Raw genomic sequence first — 15,221 nt, 5'->3', positions numbered from 1 at the left:
TTTTTAGTAGTTTAATGTTAAATATCATAACAATATGTAACACTTTGGTTTACTCATCCCTTATCCTTTTGTAGGTGTAACCAGTGTTTCATATTACGAGGAGTGTATGAATGGCTCTTCTGTACTCAGCAAGGTCATGTGCATTCTCATTAACTGCCTTTTCATACTCGTAGTAGGCTTTTCTTTTGCACATTTCTCTTTACCATCATTCATTATATGAACATTTCTTCAATATGAAAGCTATATTAAAGAAAAGAGGTACAATGTAGGGGTCCTACATATCTGTGAAAGTGCACACTGTCTTGTTCTTGGTAAACAGTGTACATTGCATAAGAGCATTCAGCATTATGAAAACAATACAAGTACCTATGTTGGACAAAACTGTAAAGAGAGAGTGTGTGTTGTGTCTCCATCATTGTCTTGTCATCAATTGCCCGTCATCTATTATGTTGGGGGGGGGGGGGGGGAGTTGAGGAGCAAGCTTAATTTGCAATGTTGTATACGCCATATATTTAGCAAGTATTTATCAAGACTTTGAGACAATTGTGCAAGTAGTTAAATTCATGATTGTGGGGATACACAATACTGAATGTACAAATACAGTGTATATGTATGCAGATGCCTTCTCATGTCAGTGTCAGAGTTGATATTTTTGTGTGTTTATAAGTTCATGGATACATGTACACTGTAGCAGCTGTCTTGGGAAATTCATGAAGATAAATACCTTGCAGAATATTGAGCTTATACAGGAGGTTAATTTTAGTGTGGTATGGTGTATATGTATAGCATGTAATGCATCATATTCATAATTTACATCTAAATTGAAAAAGAAAATTGTCCTAGTGGTGCTTACAGCTGCTTAAAAATACTTCTTTTGCAGCTCTAAGTTACCATCCCGACATGTGCCAAAATTTCTTCTAAATTTCCTAAGAACTGCAGATGAATTTAAATCTACATTTTTAAACCTGATTTCACGATCAAAATGTACTGTTTCCATGGCAATAGAATTTCAACTGTACTCTTGAAAAATGTGTCCAGCACAAATTAGCACTGACTTTGCTATGTGTGTGTGTGTGTGTGTGTGTGCGTGTGTGTGTCTGTGTGTCTGTGTGTTTACATGTGTTTACACGTGTACCTTGTGAGTACCTTGTGAGTACCTGGTGAGTTTGGCTGCTGCAGTATACGTGGCAACACGTGAGGTACAAACAAAGAGCGTCTTGCATAACTTCACCTATAGATCATTGTAGGTCCTACATACTGAGTTTGAAATAAATTGCTTAAACACTGGAAATAGTTCACTCCACAATGTTTAGGGGGAATTGTGGTTACCATGGCAACGCTTTCTCCGACAAACGAACAAAAAATAATGTCTTGCATATCTACACCTCAACGTCATCATGTACACCATATTTAAGTTCAATTGCCTCAAAATTGTTGATGTAGTTCATTCCACAAGATTTTTCACGAAAATATGTTGTTAACATGGCAAGCCTTGTAGGGTACAAACACAAAGTTTGTCTTACATAACTACACCTATAGATCATTATACATACCAAATTTGAAATAAATTGCTCAAATACTGGGGAAGTAACTCTCCACAAAGAGCAGACTTTAAGCTTTAAAATGATGTATAAATCAAATCAAAAGGACTCTCCTAACCTATCTAAATATTGGAAAGAAAGCACAAACTCAGGAAAAGTGTGAACTGAGAAAAGAGGCTCTGAAGTACAGTGTCTATTCAAGCGCTCAATCTTTATCAAAACGTGCTGGCTGTGCGGTAAATGGGACAAAAAACAGGAAGTAAACCACCAGAGTAACAACAATGAAGGGATTATCAAATTAAACTGTAATTAAGCATGCCTCATTAACACATTCTGTCCATAATTAACGCCAACTTTCCAAGCAGTAGCACTATCCTTTCAAAAGTTATTAGAGTTGAAAGTGAAGAGTGTTGACAAGTTTTTTCAGAAATGAAAAAGGGATTCTAAAGACACACCTAATCACATTATTCTACCAAAAATGTTCGAGATAACTGCTAAAAAAACACACTTCCCTGCCCGTTTTATGATACCAAATTTTAGCATAATGTAAAAGAAGATCCGCTCTTTCAGAAAATATGAAAAAGTCAAGTTCGGCTAGGTTGACCCATTTCACTTGTTTTCAGTCCTCACGCAAAATCAGTGTGTGCGACTTTATGTTTGTTTTGAGGTGCACGGTCACATATTATTGTTTTGAGTCGTAATCAACTAAGATCTAGCCACACGATAATGATTATGTTTGTTTTGAGCTTCTGCCCATTCCTTGTCAAATGCGAACCGAAATAACATTTGAGTATATGAATATAAGAACGACCCAACTCCATGGAAGATCATTTCGAGTAAACTAAAAAAAAAAAAAAAAAAAAAAAAAAGAAAAAAAAAATTCACATCTTTTTTATTTGTCCAATAATATTCTATTTAACTGTGATGGGAAGGCAACATTGTATATACAAATTAGAACATATATTATTATGACAATTAACATTTACATTAATTGTGGAGAGGCCATTTTGTGTGGTGGACTTGGGTCGTTCTTTGATTCATATGGACTTGGGTCGTTCTTTGACTCATATACATGATATTCTGCTATAGAGATGGGAGAAGGATGAGAGAGGGCGCTATTATATGAATGTAAGGATGACCCAAGTCCTTCATTCTTACATTAATATAAGATTTAAACTCATTCATTTCATGCACTTCCGGGGGTAATTAGGATTTATCATTTACACACAAGATGGGTCCATGCATAAGCTACAATTTCCCATGTCAAACTAAATTTGGCCAAAAATTGGACTTGGGTCGTTCTTATATTCATATACTCATTTGTAGACGAACGTCCGAAAAAAAAGAACGACCATGATGATTAAAACGTTATCGAGTGGGGCACCATCTTGCTTTGATGGCGAAGGTACATTTTACCTTTGACTCTCTAGCCGAGGAGTTGCATGTCATGTTTGGAGCGGACTGGGGCTCGTCTGCAGTTTTTGGACCATACGATATACCGAAAAGGGAGCAAATAAATACTATTCTCTCAAATTCACCTCCTGGTCCCCCTCTGAGCAATATATAAGTTGAAAGGATGTCAAATTTCTTATACTTTGCATTGCCAATACCTTTTCAAATTTTTGAAAGAGTTAGGAAGGCTACGTACTCTCTGTCGATTAGTTACCCGTCCTGGAACGTGACCCTAGTAGCGGAACGAACGTCCGTGACAATTTTAGGGAACTTCCGCGACGTTTCCAATCCGACCGATAGGGATAACTTGTCCCGAAAGTGTCCTTTTTTCTTTAAAACTTTTAGCTCTAAGAGCGACAAAGAAAGTTTTTCAAAGTAAACAATGAGTTTAGAGCAGAAGTTTCAGAATTTTTAAGGCGGTATGGGGTCATGATGAACAAGCAGTTCAAAATTTACTCGAAATTTTACGCTTGTTTTCCCTCTAATTATACAAAAGCAGCTTAACACTGAAAACCAGGTTATAGGAAAATGGAAAGTTGCATACTATGTACTATCTGTGCATTTAAATTTCTTTCTGATGAGGTTTTGGAGACAATTTGCGCTGTTATAGGTTCTGAAAGCTTCGCTCACGGACGTTCGGTCCGATAAAGGAAATTGTTTAATTACAAATATATCACTGTACATTAAGTTAATGCTACTTGAAAATATTACCAATTCATTGAGTCTCTCATACCCGAAATTGAATAACGTTCTGCACAAATTTTACCTGTAATAACAAAAGGAAAACGTTTTGTTCACGGAAGTTCGTTGTTAGCATAAGTCCATGGATTACATAGTAAGAGATAGAGGAACAGTGCCATTTTTTTTAGTGACAGATGCTCCCCGTGTATGTCTTTTGAGTAAGGTACCTACTATCTCAAACAGAACATATGTGACTCTGCACCTCAAAACAAACAAAAAGTCGCCAGACATGAATGTTTTAGTTAAGACCATATTCTGAAAGAGTAGACTTTAAGCTTTAAAATGATGTATAACTCAAATCAAATGGACTCTCCTAACCTATCTAAATATTGGAAAGAAAGCACAAACTCAGGAAAAGTGTGAACTGAGAAAATAGGCTTTGAAGTACAGTGTCTATTCAAGCGCTTAATCTGTACCAAACCATGCTGGCTGTGCGATGAATGGGACAAAAACCAAGGAAGTAAACCACCAGAGAAACAACAATGAAGGAATTATTAGATTAAACTGAAATTAAGCATGCCTCATTAACACATTCTGTCCATAATTAATTCCAACTTTCAGAGTAGTAGCACTATCCTTTCAAAAGTTATTAGAGTTGAAATTGAAGAGTGTGGACAAGCTTTTTCAGAAATGAAAAGGGGATTCTAAAGACACACATAATCACACTATTCTACCAAAAATGTTCAAGATAAACTGATAAAAAAACACACTTTCCTGCCCGTTTTACGATACCAAATCTTAGCATAATGTAAAAGAAGACCCGCTCTTTCAGAAATATGAAAAAGTCAAGTTCGGCTAGGTTGGCCCATTTCACTTATTTTCAGTCCTCACGCAAAATCAGTGTGTGCGTTTTTATGTTCGTTTTGAGGTGCACTGTCACATATAGTCAATAACGTAAACGGGCTACGATCTTTATTAGTAAATAGCGGAAGCACGTCCGTAACAAAAACTGAGTATAATTTTGCATAAAAGAATTAAAATGTTACGTCCCATGTACAGCCAGCAGACGTACAATTTTTGCAGGATATGTTCATTAGGTGGAACACCAAATTTTCGTATATAGTTGGGACAACAAGGTAGAATTGACAGGAGCTAGAAATAAAAGCATCACCATGATCACGACGTTCGTCTATTTAGGGCTTTAAGATTGATTGTTCTCTATAATTTTATACGTGCTCATAAGGCCCATTCTCAGTAAAAGCGTTCAATTACGGAATTTTGGTGTCGCCGACATTCCATGACAGTTTGCGGTGCCCTGAAACCTATTAGATACTATTTAAATGTTTATAATATATCACGAGGACCTTATTTGTTAAAAATAAACAAGATCAAATGCGGTTGTCTGCCTTTTTGTATAAAATTTTGCTGTTAAACTTCGTTAAGACCCCCAAAACGCAGTGTCGCCGGCTATTTCAACAGAATTATGTTTTATTGCTCCTCTCCGTCCATAAACACACTTTCCAAATATCATTTTCATGGACGATGAGCATATCATATGTGCTAATCACAATACTCGAAAAGTTCCAAAATTTTTATTGACTTCTTTTTTATAGCCTTTTGAAACCTGTCGCCAAGTTCACCGCCAGATACGTTACCAGTTTCTATAGTGTTACAGCATTGCGAAAATAACAAGACTGTGCAATGACCCTGTGTATATGAAACCCTGAGGATATACTTCGTACATTGCAAGTACTTAGATTTTCTGTGCAACAGCTATTAATTGAGAATACGGTACAATGTTTGAAATATCGGTTTTCTACATTTTTATTTGGACAGATACGTTACATACATTTCACGCCGCCCACTGCGACAGATATTGCAATGTCATACAAATTGTATGTTATACATTACTCCTCGGAATGACGCATCGATTCAACATTAAAGTTTAGTACAAGTGAGAAATATTTGGTAGATATCGCTCTCATAATAACATGATCGACCATATACGTTACCACAGATACGTTACCGCAGATACGTGACCGAATTTTGCTCATGGGTCTTGTGCTTTCAGGGGATCAAATCTGGTCAAAATTCATCCCTACACATTACATGCTTCGTTTTGTTGGACCTCAGGATTATATTCTTACACCAAAAGGACAGAGAGGTGAAAAAGAGCAACGCTTCCACATGATTTTTCTTTCTGCGTCAGTGTCTCACAACTTAATGCCAAGTTTTCCGACAGATACGTTACCACATAATCAAAATGCTGAAAAAATATTGTAAATGTTTTGACAAACAAATCGTTGTGTGCTCACAAACTCCAAAGTTCTATTTTATAAAACCCAGCCACTTTCATATTCTATGCAACAACTTTGAACGTTTATTTTACAAGACGAAGCTATGATTCAGCATATCAGTTTTTTGCTTTTCAGATTTAGCAGATACGTCACGTATAATTCAGGGCACCCACGGTGACAAATAATGTTACGTAAAACAACGTGTTCATAAAAGAATTCTGCATAGAATGACACTTCCATAAAAAATTAAAGTTATGTTCAAATGAAGAATATTCAGTAGAAATTGCTCTGTAACTTCACCGACAGATTCATTTACGGTACGCCAGATACGTTACCAAACTTTGAAAGAGTAAAAAGTAGTTTATGAAAAGCTTCCGAGAAAAGTTTCAGTGTTCTGTTGCATATTTATTCTAGTGTTTTTCAACATATGAAGAACTACTCAAGATTCATTGATAAGTTGAACAATTATTTATTCATTTTCATTAAAAGGGGTGAGCCAAATACGTTACCATAGGCCAAGCAACTTTTTAGTATATCGAGTTCATAGAGACTGTACCTACTTCCTTCTAAGTGCCTGCAAAAATATATTTTTCAAACCTTGTTTGCATTATCCATCAAAACTTGATGAATGTTTATAGTCAGATGGATAAATACATTCAGACGTAAGATGAGAATATTCTGTGAATGAAGAACTCAGCTTTCATATTTAGGACTCTTTTCCACTACATTTCATAGTTTAGATATTACGTACAATGTTTGAAATGGTTAATTTGGGCTTACATCATTCATTTTTACATCAATTCATAAGGGGTAAACAATCAAACAGGTGATATTTATTAATCCATACACAACTAAAATCATTACTTATATTTTACCAGATACGTTACCAAAGGCGATTCGATGTTTTTCAATAGTTATTTCCCCAGGAAAGCAATTCATATTTGTTTCCTGTGGAAATTCCAGATCGGATCGTTCCCTTTGCATGATTTGTGGCATTCGAAACTTAATTTGTAAGCGAAATTGTTAAAAATACAAAGTGAATCTTAAGATTACATTTCATTTCAGGAAAAAACATATTTCAACCTTCCACACAGAAATAATTTCTACCAATTAGCAAGGGATGACAACATCTTTACCTCTTAAAAAACCCCAATATCTTTAGGGGGGACAGATGTCTTTTCCTGAACAGAAATTGGATCAAAACAATAAATTTAATTCAAAGTTAGGAGTCCATTACAACATGTAAATTTGCGGTAACGTATCTGACTGGTGATCAAAAATAATATATGATGCTCTATTTCAATTCACTTTTACTCAATGAATGGCCATCATTTAGCATGTTCCACTTTTTGTTTGGTATTTGACCGGCTTTGAAGTTACCGAAAACACATCTTTGAATGTATTACTTTGTGGTTGATTTTTCGGTTTTACTCACATGGAATTGAACACTTAATCTGAGAATGGCCCATAAGGTTCTTACAATTTTGTGGTACATACCCATGATATGTCAGATCCAGAACATGGTAAGATATTAGATGCCACGTACCATAAAAAGGGTACATAATTGGTTGGAAAAACAAAAATTATTGTGAAATCAGCGTTTTTACCGTATTTTTACGCTTTAAGTCCTTGTCAAATGCAAAATATAAGTCCATAGTCAACCAAACCATACATTTCCTGAAAGGAAATTTACCAGGATTTGAGATGACATGAAAGAATCGTGTTTCTTAGATCATCCTGGTGTGTTCTAAGGGAAAGCGTGTCATAAAGAGCAAAAAAGAAATGGCAATTACACAATTCATCGTTCAAAATTCTCACCAAAATTCTCACCAATATAATATGAAGAGTTTGTTCGCAAAAAACGATAAGTCCATTTTTGAAGATTTTGAGGTACGGTCTCTGTCATAAAGTACACAATAATACCTTTAGTATGATATGAAGAGTTTGTTTGCAAAAACCGATAAGTCCATTTTTGAAGATTTTGAAGTTCGGTCTCTGTCATAAAGTACAAGATAATTCCTTCTAAATGATATATTGGTCACTACATATAAAGGTAAAATTTTGAAGTTATGGTCAAAAGAAACAAAAATTTTCTTATTATTCTCTTTATTTTTCTTGACCTTTAATCGCGAATATCTCCATTTGACAAATATGGACTTATCGGTTTTTGCAAACAAACTCTTCATATATTGGTCACTACATGTCATATAAAGGTATATTTTTGAAGTTATGGTCAAAAGAAGCAAAAATTTTCTTATTATTCTCTTTATTTTTCTTGACCTTTAATCGCAAATATCTCCATTTGGCAAATATAGACTTATCGGTTTTGGCAAACAAACTCTTCATATATATACATATATGCCATATGTATGCCTGTTTGTTTGTTTATTTGCTTATGTGGAGTTGGCTTGTAATCATTTGACGTGGTGTATTATGCCACTTATGCTATTTGCTGAGATTTATCGTAATAACGGAGCTATACTATTTCTTTCATTTAACAAACCCGTCTCGAAATGATATCTCAACTGCTTCTCGTCCCACGCTATCATTGTGACCTTTACCGCAATGTCTGCTGAGTTCGCCGATCACCAATCTTTGATTTTTTGGTATCGCAACTTCGGACTATTAAGTTCAGACATAGCTTATTATGGTGTCCAATGTTATTTCACCAAGACGAATGGGTATGAAAGATGACACAGTGAGACAAACAAGAGAACAGCCATTGGGAGACTGCAGCTCTATTGCAATCACCGTGAGCTGATGCTTCCAAAAATGAAACAATACAGAACAGTTCCATATCACGAAATATATTCTGAAATGCATTTGATTTCTCTCTCTCTCTCTCTCTCTCTCTCTTTGAGGGAGACGTCCTTTTGATAGAATAAAATGTCTCGACTTCAATATCGGTGTTTTTAACGAGGTAGCAATGTAAGGGTTTGTAAAGTAAAAAGTAGTAGGCTTACCACATCGTACTCCAGCATCTTCGTCGTGCTGACAGTCATTATTGTACCACCCTTTGGAATGGCAGCCATCAAGACTCGACTCCCAGCCATAGCATTCAACTTCATCAAGGAGAATGGATCCCGAACCTTGCCCGAATGTTCCTCTAACAAGAGCCTCTGCGCTAGTGGTGGGATATCCAAGTTGTCTGCACACGACCTTTGCATCGTTGTCATCCCAGTTGTCGTCGCAAACGGTTCCCCAGGCTCCATCGTAATAAACCTCAATCCGACCTTCGTACATCGAGATTCCTCCAACTAGACGGATGTTGACTATAGGTAAGACAGTGGTGACTTCCAATACATCTATTGGGGAGAGAATAGCAACAGAATAGACTGAGTGAAGCCACTGTCCGATCTGACGCAAAAAAAAAAGAAAGAAAGAAAGAAAGAAAGAAGAAGAAATAGTTGGCATAAGCAAGGCCACCATTCAAACCATGCTGATGACCAATGACAAAGAGATAAAATGTTTAATGATTACCTACAAAGTCTACTGGTTTCTTTGCCATCGCAGAAAGAAAAAGAACATCCCCATGCTTATGCGCTCAAGGTTGTAAATGGTAACGTGATAGACATGATAGGGATTTACGAAGAAGTAAAGATGCTTCTCTTTTCACTAAGGGATAGATCGTATATTTTGGCAAAGACCCTGATTACAAACAAGGTATTCAAGTCAGTGGCGTGTCTGGGGGGGGGGGGGAAGGGAGGCACGTGCCCCCCGGGCGCCACTCCTTGGGGGCGCCAAAAACGGAAAAAAAAAACGGACAAAATGACAATGTCTATTGTTTTCACACAAGTCATTTTATATTTAGCAGGCAAAATGTTACACGGAGCAGCGGCTGCAATTTCATTCGTTCTGAAGCGATCGCCGATTGGAGGATGCCAACGGTTTCGGACATACGGGGGGAGGGGGCGCAAAAAAAAAAACAAATCAAACAAGATAAGAACAAAACGTAATGATGACGCAGAAATATACAAATTTCGGCTCACTCGCTCGTACTAATTTAGAGTATTTTTTTAAGTCCTCAGTTTGTTGGCATAAATCGTTATCTATAAGGCCGTCACTATATCTCGATTAGAATTGTAAGATTTAATAAGCAAAAAATGACAAGAATTCCATGTGTTGTAAGCTGAAACACAAAAATTTTCGGCTCGATCGCTGCGCTCAAAATTTATCCAAAAAAAAAAAATAAGAACAAAACGTGATGATGAAATATATTAATTTCGGCTCACTCGCGCATACTAATTTAGAATATTTATTTCAAGTCCTCTGTTTGTTGGTATGAGGCCGTCACTATATCTTGATTAGAATTGTAAGATTTAATAAGCAAAAAATGACAAGAATTCCATGTTTTGTAAGCTGAAATTCAAAAATTTTCGGCTCGCTGGCCAAATTTTTTCCAGAAAGAAAATAAGAAGATAAGAACAAGACATGATGATGACGCGGACAAAATGACAATTGTATATTGTGTTCACACATGTCATTTTATATTTAGCAGGCAAAATGTTACACAGAGCAGCGGCTGCAATTTCTTTCGTTCTGAAGCGATAGTCGTTTGGATCAAAAGAGGGCGCCAGCGGTTTCGAACATGGGGGGGGGGGGCGCAATAAAAACCCAAATCAAACAAGATTAGAACAAAACGTAATAATGACGAGGAAATATACAAATTTTGGCTCACTCGCTCGTTCTAATTTAGAGTATTTTTTTTTCAAGCCCTCAGTTTGTTGCTATAAATCGTTACCTAAAAATATAATGCCGTCACTATATCTTGATTAGAAATGTAAGATTTAATAAGCAAAAAATGACAAGAATTCCATGTTTTGTAAGCTCAAATACAAAATATTTTCGGCTCTTGATTACAATTGTAAGATTTAATAAGCAAAAAATGACAAGAATTCCATGTTTTGTAAGCTGGAATACAAAATTATTTTTGACTCGCTCGTTGCGCTCGCTCGCCAGAATTTATATAAAAAAAAAAGGAAAACAAGATAAGAACAAGGCGTGATAATGACGCGGACAAAATGACAATTGTCTTTGGTGTTCACACATGTCATTTCATATTTAGCTGGTAAAATGTTACACAGAGCAGCGTTTGCAATTTCTTTCGTTCTGAAGCGATCGTCGATTGGATCAAAAGAGGGCGCCAACGGTTTCGAACATACGGGGGGGGGGGGCGCAAAAAAAAACCCAAAAAACAAACAAATCAAACGAGATAAGTGCAAAATGTAATGATGACGCGGAATTATACAAATTTCGGCTCACTCGCTCGGACTGATTTAGGGTATTTTTTTTTTCAAGTCCTCAGTTTGTTGGTATAAATCTAAAAGGCCGTCACTATATTTTAATTAGAATTGTAAGATTTATTAAGCCAAAAATGACAAGAATTTCATGTTTTGTAAGGTGAAAAAAAAAATCGGCTCGGTCGCTGCGCTCGATGGCCAAAATTTATCCAAAAAAAGAAAGAAGAAGATAAGAGCAAAACGTGATGATGACGTGATGACAAAATGACAATTGTATATTGTGTTTACGCATGCCATTTTATATTTAGCAGGCATACGGGGGGGGGGGGGGTCGCAAAAAAACCCCCAAATCAAACAAGATAGAAACAAAACGTAATGATGACGCAGAAATATACAAATTTCGGCTCACTCGCTCGTACTAATTATGAGTATGTTTTTTTTTTTTTTTCAAGTCCTCAGATTGTTGGTATAAATCGTTATCTATAAGGCCATCACTATATCTTCATTAGAATTGTAAGATTTAATAAGCAAAAAATGACAAGAATTCCATGTTTTGTAAGCTGGAATACAACTATTTTCGGCTCGCTCGCGGCGCTCGCTCGCCAAAATTTATCCCCCCCCCCCAAAAAAAAAAAAGGAAGATAAGAACAAGACGGGATGATGACGCGGACAAAATGACAATTGTCTATTGTGTTCACACAGAACATTTTATATTTAGCTGAAGTCCAAAAGCATCAATATAACTGGTGATGCAACATAATCTGCTCCCGGGACCAGGAAATCAGAAAAGCATCTCAAGTGTACATATGATAAATGTAGGAGCTGCAGTAAGTTGATACAAAGTCTCAGAAAAATACCATATTAAAGTTTCATGTTGCAAGACTGATCCCTTTGAAATTTTGTAGAGAAGTTATGAAACATTTAAGACGTTTTGGAACATTTCTGCTCCTCTGGAGTCCCGAGAAGAAGTCTCAGAAAGGCATCATTTGAAGTTAGAAGGATTTGGGAAACATAATTGCTCCCTTCAGAGTCTAAAGAGAAAGTTGCTCTGGATTATAATGATTTGGGAGGCATGACTGCTCCCTTCAGAGTCCAAAGGAGAAATCGCATTCAGTTCTAATTTTCTCTCATCTCCACATCTTATTCACCTCCAGCCTAAACAACCTCCATTAATATTAAAACCCTCTCTCTACAACTCATACGCTGATTGGTTAACTTTACATGTCAGTCATTGATGGTTGTCAAGTACCATTGGTTGATTACATCTTAGGGTGGGCAGAAAGTATAAAACAAATTCTGATTGGTCAAATGTTCTTTGGCTCGGCCTACCTTCCTTCCAAAAAAATGATTACTAAGCCACTTGCCAAGAACTGTCCATTGATGCATCTGGTTTATTTGTAAACCCTTCTAAGTGATTGATATTGTGGTTGGGGTAGAGGTCTGCATAATTTCCCATTTCGACCTTCTAAGTGATTGATATTCCCATTTCTTTACTTTCTCTTTCTTTGGGTTTATCTTTACTCTGACCTCAGTCATTAGCAATTTCCAGTTTAAGGACAAAGGTCCCTATGTCCTCTGGGCTTGCCGGTCAGTGGCCTAGACTACATTATTCACACAAGGAAGGTTAATTTTCTTTTAGATTTTGCTAACTGTGTAAATGGGACAATCTGTCGGAGTAAGATGGGGGAATTCATATTGAAATAATGATCTTTAGGTGTAGTAAGCGACTGAGCTTATAAACACTGTGTGAGTGGGCAGTGCCTATATGATTCATAGATAAGGGACAATTTAGTTTCTGACCCCAGTAGAAAGACCACATGACCTCTGGTGAAAGGATGTTGGTTCTGAATAAACATATTGAGAGATAGATGGGACAAAGAAATAGCTCAGGCCAAATAAATCAATGGGGTGCTTCCGGTTTGTAAATGGGCACAAAGAATGGAATAAAATCAAAGAACTACATAAACTGGTATTGGGTAAAGCTTAACCCTTAACCAACTGGCTGGGCTACACTGGTATAAATCGTTATCTATAAGGCCGTCACTCTATCTTGATTAGAATGGTAAGATTTAATAAGCAAAAAAATGACAAGAATTCCATGTTTTGTAAGCTGAAAAAAAAAATCGGCTCGATCGCTGCGCTCGCTTGCCAAAATTTATCAAAAAAGAAACAAAGATAAGAACAAAACGTGATGATGACCCAGAAATATACAAATTTCGACTCACTCGCGCATACTAATTCAGAGTATTTTGTCAAGTCCTCAGTTTGTTGGTATAAATCGTTATCTATATCGATTTAGGTCGTCACTATATCTTGATTAGAATTGTAAGATTTGATAAGCAAAAAATGACAAGAATTCCATGTTTTTAAGCTGAAATACAAAAATTTTCGGCTCGATCGCTGCGCTCGCTTGCCAAAATCTATCCAAAAAAAAAAGATAAGAACAAAACGTGATGATGACCCAGAAATATACAAATTTCGACTCACTCAGGCATACTAATTCAGAGTATTTTGTCAAGTCCTCAGTTTGTTGGTATAAATCGTTGTTTATAAGGCCGTCGCTATATCTTGATTAGAATTGTAAGATTTAAGAAGCATAAAATGACGAGAATTCCATGGGGTTTTTTTAAGCTGAAATATAAAAATTATCGGCTTGCTCGCTGCGCTCGCTCGCCAAAATTTATCCTGAAAAAAAGGAAGAAGATAAGAACAAGACATGATGATGACGCGGACAAAATGACAATTGTATATTGTATTCACACATGTCATTTTATATTTAGCAGGCAAAATGTTACGCAGAGCAGCGGCTGCAATTTCTTTCGTTCTGAAGCGATTGCCGACTGGATCAAAAGATTTCAAACATGGGGGGGGGGGGGGAAGCGGAAAAAACCAAATCAAACAAGATAAGAACAAAACGTAATGATGACGCGGAAATATACACATTTTGGCTTACTCGCTCGTACTAATTTAGAATATTTTTTCTCAAGTACTCAGTTTGTAAAATCGTAATCTATAAGGCCGTCTCTCTATCTTGATTAAAATTGCAAGATTTGATAAGCACAAAAATGACAATTCCATGTTTTGTAAGCTGAAATGCAAAAAATTTCAGCTCTCTCGCTGCGCTCGCTCGTCTTAAATTTATCATAATTTACTACATTTAGATTTCCCTCAAAAGACCCCTTTTAATTGCTTATCATGTGATTTTTTTTTCTAAGTCGCTACCGGGATTGGGTTGGGGTTGAACACTTTAGGGCTTTTTACACTTGTAAATTTTCGCTTAGTCCCGTACCAACGGTGGGACTAAGGGGGGGGGGGGGCACCGATAGTCCGGTACTATCTGGCCCTGCAAAATAGCAGGGTTAGCACCGCAAGTGAGTGTAAGCAGAACGAAAAAATAATTCTGGGCTAAGCGACGGAGACGAAGTCCGACCCTCACTGGCCAATCAGAAACGAGGTAATCAAGTGCTGCCGGTGCGTGTACAGTACACAGCGTAATCATGAATATTCATGTGGTTTGGAAAGTCCGGGGATAGGAAATACGAGTGTAAAAAGGTCAGTTTTCTCCTTAGCCCCGGACAAGAGATAGTACGGGACTAATTGGCCAGTGTAAAAAGCTGAAAAAATTGGTACGGGACTAACGATAATCCTGGGTCAGAGAAAGTCCGGGGTTAAGAAACACAAGTGTAAAAAGGGCTTTTGCAGAAATTAGGGGCGCAATTTCGCACTTCCCCTAGGCGCCGTTTTCCCTAGATACGCCACTGTTTCAAGTTCTTGTTTATTAGTCGTTTTATCCTGAATTCTCTGATCCGCCGGTTTCTTGGTTTTTTTTTTTTTTCTTTTTTAGGGAGGGGGAGGAGGACGGCGAGGAGGGACAGGGATGCTTGTATTAAACATGCTTCCCAACCGCTTCACGTCTTGTAGTATGACAGATGACCGTTACACGACAAGTCTTCAAAGTTGCCGACACTGCTTGTGTAGTATCAAAACTTCAGCAAGGTTCCCACTTAGCC

At 36.9% G+C, this 15,221-nt stretch overlaps 1 pseudogene; it reads right to left on the bottom strand.

Annotated features, from left to right (window-relative positions):
• Positions 1 to 9,183, bottom strand: part of LOC140240198 (scavenger receptor cysteine-rich domain-containing protein DMBT1-like) — a 50,845-nt pseudogene extending 41,662 nt beyond the window's left edge.
• Positions 9,184 to 15,221: the final 6,038 nt, after the last annotated feature.

This window comes from Diadema setosum, chromosome 16 (genome assembly GCF_964275005.1).
Source record: "Diadema setosum chromosome 16, eeDiaSeto1, whole genome shotgun sequence".
NCBI classification, from domain to species: Eukaryota; Metazoa; Echinodermata; class Echinoidea; order Diadematoida; family Diadematidae; genus Diadema; species Diadema setosum.
The sequence above is the reverse complement of the archived record's forward strand: the minus strand, read 5'-3'. Positions and strand labels throughout refer to the sequence as shown.